This window comes from Alligator sinensis, unplaced genomic scaffold (genome assembly GCF_000455745.1).
Source record: "Alligator sinensis unplaced genomic scaffold, ASM45574v1 scaffold2073_1, whole genome shotgun sequence".
Taxonomy (NCBI): domain Eukaryota; kingdom Metazoa; phylum Chordata; order Crocodylia; family Alligatoridae; genus Alligator; species Alligator sinensis.
In genome coordinates, this window is record NW_005843693.1 from 10,699 (window position 1) to 19,471 (window position 8,773).

Sequence of the window (8,773 nt, forward strand, 5' to 3'; positions counted from 1 at the left end):
GACCTTCCCTGTACACTACCCTTCATCCCACCCTCCCTGGGTTCCCATCAATCAGTTTCTGATCCTACGGTCTGCCAGGCTCTTCCTGGGTCACAGATAATCTGACTGACAGGCCGAGAGACAGGCCTTTGCATCTCAGTCCCTTCCTGCTTTCTGTGGTGTAACAGTCCATCAACCCAACACTGCGCGTCCAGGTTCACGGTTGAAAGTCTTCAGGCAGAGAGGAGTCATGCAGGGCCATAGATGGAAATGTGGCTGAGGGTGGAGGGGCTGTTTATGAGCTACTCTCTGGTACACGTCCACCCCATCTCAGTGGCGCAGTCGAAACTCAGTTCTGTCATCATACAACTCCAGCCAGAACCAGGGGTAGATTTTCTCCCCACCAAATGAGGCCCGTGCGAAGGTGAACATCAGGGCATCAGCATCACCACTGAAAAATACCACCCGTCCCTCATCACAGTCCAGACCAACCCAGATCCTCCTGGGCACCTGCCCCAGTGGGATCAGGTCAGTGTCAGTGCAAGCCCGGCACTCATCCCTCCACCGCTCCGCAGCCCAGATCCCATCCTCAGGGCACTTCCCAAGCCCTCCCTTCCTGTCCACAGATTCTCTGGCAAACCCCAGAGCCCACAGTTGCCCCACTACTCCCACATCCACTTCCCAACAATGTATTCCCGCGGTGAATCCCTCGTGGCCCAGCACACAGGGAAGATTATCAAATCTCTCAGGGGTCTTGGGCAGGACATGACACATGCCATCCCATAGGACAGTTTTCCGATCCTCAGGCAAGGGGAGGAGGCAATGAGCTGCATCTGGATCCAGAGTCATCTTCTCTGCAGGAAAAAGGAAAGCATCAGAGTATAATAGGATCATAGGGAAATAGGCCTGGAAGGGACCTCACAAGGTCATCTAGTCCAGCCACGTGCTCCAGGCAGGAGCATCCCTGACTAAAGTGTCTGTCTAACCAGCTTTAAAATGTTTCCAAGCATGGAGAACCCACAACTTCTCTAGGGAGCCTGTTCCAGTTCCTGACCACTCTCATGGTCTCACAGCTCTTCCTAATCTCCAGCCTAAATTTCCCCTGGTGCAGCTTGAAGCCATTGCTCCTAGTCCTGTCTCCCATACCCGCAGAGAAAATCTCATCTCCATCCGCTCTATAATCTCCCTGCAGGTATTTGAAGACTGTTATCAAGCCCTCCCTCAGTCTTCTCTTCTCCAGGCTATAACCCTAGTGCTTTCATCCTTTCCTCATAAATCTCATCTCCCAGGCCCCTAATCATTTTTGCTGTCCTGCACTGGACTCTTTCCAAAGTATCCACATCTTTCTAGAATTGTGAGTCCCGAAACTGGACACAGGACTCCAGGTGAGGCCTCGCCAGTGCTGAATGGAGCAGAAGAATCACTTCTCTTAGTCTGCAAATGACACGCCTGTTAAAACAACGCCAGGCACTGTTGGGGTTTTTTTTACAACAAGAGCACGTTGTTGGATCCTGTTCACTTTATGGTCCACCATAGCCCTCAGGTCCTTCTCTACAATACTGAAGACAAGTCAGTCATTTCCCAATCTGTAAAACCAAGACTGAGAGGGGATTGGGTGAGCTCAGAGCCTTGACAATCCTCAGGAGTCTTAGCAAAACCTTCTCCCAAAAGTCATTTCAGCACATCAGAAAATGATGAGTGCTGACGTCTCCTACTCAAAAATAGAGAATGAAATAAAACGTGTCCTTCTTCAAGCAGGGACTGTACAGGCAGAAGAACCAGAGACCCATGAAATCCACTTGGAACACTCTTATTTATTGAATATTTTTGTGCATGAGGTCCAGATAGTCAGCTGAGGGACACCAGGATAATACTAAGAGCTAGAAAGACTTGAGATTATGACAAAGAATATTTGAGAAAGAGAAACACTCACCAAGTTCTTGTTGAAGCTCACCTAAGAAAGACACGATCAGAAAGAAAGACACACTAATTTAAAGTGTGGAAAAACACACCAGTCCTCCCAATTAGAAATCGACCCATTACAAAGACCAGGCATCCAGGTTAGGAACAGGGGAGCTACTGAACCTATGAGGGATGATTCCTTTTCCTCCATGTTCCTCTGTGACCATCATACTGCCCTGGAGCAGAGGGATCAACCCCTGCACATCTCCTGTGTGGGATCTGCAGAGTCCAAAACCTAGTGCCTTCAGTCTCATTTCTCTGCTGACCTGACACTTCTCCTATGACTGTGGTAAAGCATAAATGCCGTTTTCTTTCCCTGGATGATGAACATCCTTTTAATGAGGGAAAGGGTTGCTGCAGCATGAGCTTCTAGCATGTACTAGCAACAAGGGTATTTTTCCAGGGACCTGGAAGGGTCATACGGTGCTTAGTAGCATGTATGAAACTGGTGTGACCATTTATAATTTACTGTAGTTCCCCATATTGGCTGGCTGACACAATCCAACATCTGCTAGCTTTTGCTCCAGTGACACCTTCATTTTATTCAGTAGGCATGCCATGGGCAAGACGTCCTTCCTTGGGCTGCTTATGCATCATAGCAGCTATATGTGTCCTCTTATATGGACCGGTGTGAAATCTCATTCATAAAAAGAAAGGCCTCTTCCTAAATACACTATATTCTCCCCTCACAACACTTACGTTTTATCTTGAGGAGATAAAAAGTTGAGACAATAAAGCCAAACAAAACCACCAGCATCACACACAGTGTCACCATCCAGGCATTCACCATTGGGAAAAAGGGATCTGAAAAACAGGATGACTGGGACTTGCAGTACTTTGCAGCTGGTGATCAAAAGCAACTTATTTCCATAATTGCAGGGGTTTAGGTTGTAGCCGTGTTGGTCTAAGGACATAGGCAGACAAGGTTCCTTGGGTGAATTTGATATCTTTTATTAGACCAACCCAAATATTATTTCCATAATAACACACAAACTAACCTGATATAAAAACTGCTGTTTCCTTCACTTGGTTGAGTAAGCTGTTCCTGATCCAACAGGACAAGTTCTGGTGCGAATGGGCATTTATAATGATAGCATTTTCTGTTTCAAACAGGCTGTCCTCCGTGTGGGATTTCGTTTAAAAAAGGTGTGATAAATCTTGTCCACTTTGGTCTCTCCACAGCACTCTGGGCTCAGGGAACTAACCGTCTACAAACTACTCGGATCCCTTCATCCTTGTAGTTCTCAAGAGCAATTTGAGGAGCAGAGCCTAAGGCTAGTGAAAAATAAGAGACATGTCTGTTTAATTCATAAATTAATTATGCAAAGTATAAGCAAAAGACTGTGGAGCCCGGTACTTTATGGGATCATGGCCCCCACTGCCTCCCTACAGTTCACCATGGCCATCTGAGTCTGGCCATGGTCTGTCCCCTATTCTGCCTAGAAATGGTTGAAATCAAGTGGCCACATGCACCCTTCTTTTAGTGGCCCCAGGTTCAGGGGGCCCTGCTGAGACACGAGTACTCGCACGGTGACAGTTTCTTTCCATTTTGTCATCTATGTGGCCAGTTTTTGGTCACCGAGCTGGCATTTTGGGGGATTCTATTCTAGTTTTAAGATTTTTTGCATTATTGTAAAAGAAACTGTATGCGAGTTACACAAGACTGTCTCATTACAAAAGAAAACATATGTAGGACATGCAAAGATGGTACAGACACAAGCCACTCACCTGCTACTTTCAGCTCCACTGTAGCTTTTGCAGAAGAAACAGCATCTTGAACAGCACAATGGTATTGCCCCTCATTTGAAGGTCTGATATTGAGAATCCTCAGCTTAACATTTCCACCTATGATGCCCTCTTTCAAAAGTTTTGTTTTCCCCTGATATTCTGGCATCTGCTGTCCTTGCTAATCTTTCCCATTGTGGTAAAGATGCACATAAATTTGGGGCTCATAGTGAAACCATTTCACTTTAATATTTTTAGCGCTTGTGTTGGGGGACATCTGACAGGGCAACATAGTTTCTTGCCCTACTGTGGCAGTGATTGACTGTGCAGGTCCAATGACTTTATAATGAGCTGTGAAACGTATCAAGGGAAAAATAAAATAAGTCGGGTAAGGGCACATGCTGGTCATGCTTATGCTCCTTTCCCCTTCTCCAGATTCACAAGCCATCCCTCCTCCAGCCCCCGCAGCAAATGTCTGTCTTCCTTTCAAGGCCATGGCCATGATCATCCACATGTTTGGATTGTTTAGGAAAGAAATGTTTTTTCCCCGCAAACACATTGTCTGTGCACTGATTTGAACCTCTCGCAGCTGTGCTCTGATACCCGCCCCAGCCCCAGCAACACGGGAAACAGCTTGCAACGGCCTCCGTCATGACATTGCCAGGATGGTGGTGGTGCTCGAAAGGCTCAGACCTGAGGGCCAGGTTAGTGTCTTGGCCTTGATCTCCCCTGAAGGAGATGGGAGGAGGAGTGACGCTGGGGTCATGAGGGCAGCTCCCTCTAGCTCTACGAGCTGTCCCCAGAGAGAAATACGGTGACCAGGGCCTGGCCCGTCACAGGCTCTGCTCCGCAGTGCAGAGCATAGGAGTCGTTTGCTCCTAGGCTGTCTGGGTGGCCTGGGATCTCCAGGCTTGGCTTTGGACTGTGGCCTGGCATTGCTGTAGACTTTCTTGGGTCAGGCTTCTCACTCACTTGTGCCAGCAGCTGCTGGCACTGAGCAAGTGATATTTAGGGTTAGGGTTTGGGGCAGAGAATGGGAAAAGTTGAGAGCTGTGTTTGTGCTTCGGATGGGTCGGTCTCCTGGAGTAATATTTAAGACACAGGCAGGTACTTAGTGACTGAGAACAGGCAGGTATGGAGCTGTCTGTCTGTCTGCTCGGGATGAGTAGCACCCCCTATTAGTGCTGTATTTCAGACAGAAGTGGGTCGCCTCCTCCACACTGTTAAGAAGCTGGATGAAGCCTGGGGACCCGATGTGAAGTTGGATCCAGGAGGTGTTTTGGCAGCAGGAAATTTGCAGCAGGACCAGCGATGGGGTTTTGGGACTTCTACGCCAGTCGCTGTAGCCAGGCTGCGTAGGGTCAGGTTTGGGACCAGGGTTAGGAACAGGAAAGGGATAGAGGTGTCTTCCTGCTTGGAGTTGGTTGGACTCCCAGAGATGTATTTAGGGTATGGTGGGGAAGTACACTCCACACGCACAGGAAGAAAACTGGACCCTAGGGCCCTCCTAGCTGGGCATGGGCTGGGAGAGCTGCCAGCATTGGGGCTGGCATATCGAACGGCAGGGGCCTTTTGCTGCAGGGCTGTTTTGGCAAATGGAGATGTATTGGCTGGTGTCTCCCATGCCACCTGTGGGTTTCCCAGGACAGGTCCTGTCATGAGGCTTCCCAGGCTCTGCTTCCTGGGGTTGCTGGAGCAGCCTGAGCAAGGTTTTGGGGGCAAGGTTGGTGCATGACCCGGTGCTGGGTCCCCTGTGTTTGTTCAGAGAAGGGAGTGCAGAGCAAGCCCAGGGAGTCTGGCAGGGGTATAGCTGTGAGCAGGGCCCCGGTGCCGTGTGCACACCTCCATGCAGCGCCCGCTGTGCCCGTTCCTCATGTTGGCACCAGTGAAAAATGTGGTTGTGGCAAAGTGGGTGAGTGGACTGGGCATTTCCTCCCCCTGCCCTCAATTTGGGGAATGCCTGGTCTGCCCCAAGGGAGATGCATGTCAGCAGTGTGGGGGTCAGAGGAGGCCTGAGTCCCACAGGGGGTTTGAGGAAGAGCAGGAGGCCCCTGGCTAAGAGCCTGCTTTAGCCCTGGTCTTGCTCCTGGTAGATGCTTGATGGGAAGGACAGGCAGCGCTTCCTGCTGGCCATCATTTGACCATTGCCGCGGACCAGAGCAGAGAGGTGGCTGTGGAGCTGGAGGGCCTGAAAGTGGCTGTGCTGGAGAGGATTGTGGTCAGTAACACGGGATGGTGTGGGGAGAGGGAAGGAGAGGAAATATGGTCCTGTGAGGCCAGGAAGGAGGGGAGAGCGGGGCTGGATTAGAGGGAGAAGAGCAGGCATGCCTGGGCCTGGGCACTGCGTTGGGGCAGCAGAGAAGGGAGATTGTGATCGATGCCAGGGACAATCCTGTATCTGGAGGGCAGGTGAGGGTGGGATCAGGGCGCAACTGAGTGATTCAAGTGGCAAGTCTGCGAGGCCATGGAAAGGAGAGGGCCAGCCAAGCTGTGGGTGGCAGGGGGATGTCTTCGGCAGCCCAATGGGGTGGGTGGGATCCTGCTGCCTGCACGTGCAGCACTGGGTGGTCTCCCGTGGGGGATGTGCCTGGGGTCTGTGGGGCCCTAACCTCACCCTCCCCTTTGGGTCTCACAGGAGCTGATGGAGAATGTCTCACTGGAGGCTGAACGAAAGCACATCCTGACGTACAGCATAGACATCATCCGCTGCCTCAGGTACCAGGACCTCTGCCCAACTCTCCTTGCTCTACCATGGCCAGAGGGACACCCACTGCTCATGCCCAGCTTTCCAGGCTGTTTCCTGCCCACCACAGTGCCACCCCTGCTCCGCATAGCCAATCTGATGCAGGCTCCTCTCTCCTCACAGCGACCTGAAGCTCAGCCTGGAGCCAGCATTGGAGTTGCGCCTTGTGCAGGCCACCGTGGACAAGAGCTTCCTGGCCATAGGGCGTGAGACCCATTGCAACCAGGTATGTTCCCCTGCCACTGCCATGTCCCACAAGCCACCCCCTGGCAGGAGAGGCCCCAGGCTCCGTGGCACTGACCCTCGGGTCTGCCTCCCCTTCCAGGTCATGCAGCGGCTATACGAGGAGTACCTGGAGGGCCTGCTGTGCTGCGTCTTGTCCAGCGCCCCCAGCCTGGGCAAGCTCTACTCCATCTGGGAGGTGAGCACCATGCAGAGGGGCTGGGCTCGGGCCAGGACAGCTCCTGCCATGCGCACTGCAGAAAGCCTCTCTCAAAGCATATGTAAGGCTGATGGAGAAGTCTGAGCTCGAAACCCAGGCCCTGAGGAGGAGGATGCCAAGGCTGCTGGGTTAGGCAGGGCATGTGCCCATTGATCGTAACATCTTCCTCCCACAGCACTTTACATCATGGATTGAGGTGCACTGGGCATGAAGATCTTCACCGGCATCCATGCCTTTGCTGTGCAGCTCCTCCCACAGTTTGAGGTCAGTGAGCCCCGTCCCCATTTTCCTGGTCCCCTGCCATTGCCAGGGCGGTCCTGGGAAAGTGAGGTCAGAGCTGGACAAGGAGCTTCACTCCAGGGCCTCTGCTTCTGCCTCAGTGGTGCCCCTGGCACTTTACGGGTCTCTTTTCCATGGCCTGCTCTGGGCATGGTCAGCCCTGGACATGGGATCTTCCTAGCCCTGGAGCATCAGGCATGGGGAATCATCCTGGGGCCCTGAGCAGGGCCCTAGGCTCTAGGTTCCCATGGGAAGAGAGGGGTGTCATGCTTTGGCACTATGGTCTCTGCCTCCCCGCCCTCCTGCTGGGTAATGGGGGGTGATGGAGAGAGACAACCGTGCCTGGGGAATGTAGTGGGGAGGGAAGGTGGGACATGCATGGATTCCCTGCTCCTCTCCCCCTGCTTAGGGCTCCCCTGACATACCGGAGGTGGGGGACATGGCAGCCCGCCCGGGGCTGATGATCAACGACCCCGGACCATCAGCTGCAAGGCCAGGGCGGGCATGTATTTGCTCGCTCAAATCCTCCTTCATCAGAGGGGTAAGGAGACCCAGGTGGAGTACAAGGCTCTGATGCCAATGGTTTCCCTCCAAAAGCCTGGTCCCAGGTGCTGCTAAACGATGCCCTCCCTGCTGGGGCCCTGCCCTTCATGGTGTCAGAAGGGCAGCCTGTGCCCTGCTGGGTGGACGCTGAGCACCAAAGCTAGGAAAGCAGCTCAGAGCCATGTGTCTCCACTTCTCCTAGGCCAAGACATGTGAGGCACAGAGGAGCTGAGGTGCAAGTGCCAGATGGAGCAGAGCCAAGTCCAGAAGTATAGGGACCTGGCAAGAGTGGGAGAGGTGAGGAGGGAGTGGAGACAGGGGTGCAGGTGGTATTCTCCTGTCTTCTTCCGGTGAGTAGGCGGGGACGGCGACACGAGGCCTGCGTTGGCGAGGTCAACCGGCACTTATGGAGTTGGTGCCACCAGGCGGGCCTTGGGATCCTAGATAATGACGCATGCTTTTGGGCAGAGGACTTGCTGGGGCGGGATGGGCTTCACCTCTCTCCTAAAGGCAAGCGTGTCTTCTCTTCCAGGTTGGCGGATCTCATACGGCGAGCTTTAAGCTAGCCTCGCCGGGGGAGGGGGCCGCAGGAAGACATGGAGACACCACCTGAGCAAGACAGGTGACACGTACAAGGAGTGCCCAGCTAAGACACAGGGGTCCAGATAGTTTTCCTAATCGGGGGGTGGCACGCGCAGCTACGCAAGGCCTTAAATGCCTGTATACCAATGCTCGTAGTATGGGGAACAAACAGGAGGAACTCGCCCTCAGAATAGCCCGTTCAAACCCAGACACAGTAGGCATTACAGAAACGTGGTGGGATTCATCCCATGACTGGGCAGTTAGCATTAGGGGCTATCGGCTCTACAGGAAGGATAGAGAAGGAAGGAAGGGAGGAGGTGTGGCGCTCTATGTCAAAGAGCAATACACATCCTCTGCCAGCAAAATGGGGTCAGAGGAGGGGCAAGCTGAAGTGCTCTGGGTCAAGATACAAGGGGGTCGTGGGGAGAGGGATTTAACGGTGGGAGTCTACTACAGACCCCCCAACCAAGGGGAGGAGCTGGACTGGGAATTTTCGGGCCAGCTTGCAGAGGCACTTA

The 8,773-nt window shown here is 52.8% G+C and overlaps 2 pseudogenes; one reads left to right on the forward strand and one right to left on the reverse strand.

Moving 5' to 3' along the window:
- Positions 1-309: 309 nt before the first annotated feature.
- LOC106723371 lies at positions 310-4,075 on the reverse strand (annotated as a pseudogene).
- A 2,232-nt stretch (positions 4,076-6,307) lies between these two features.
- Positions 6,308-8,773, forward strand: part of LOC112548895 — an 11,975-nt pseudogene continuing 9,509 nt past the window's right edge.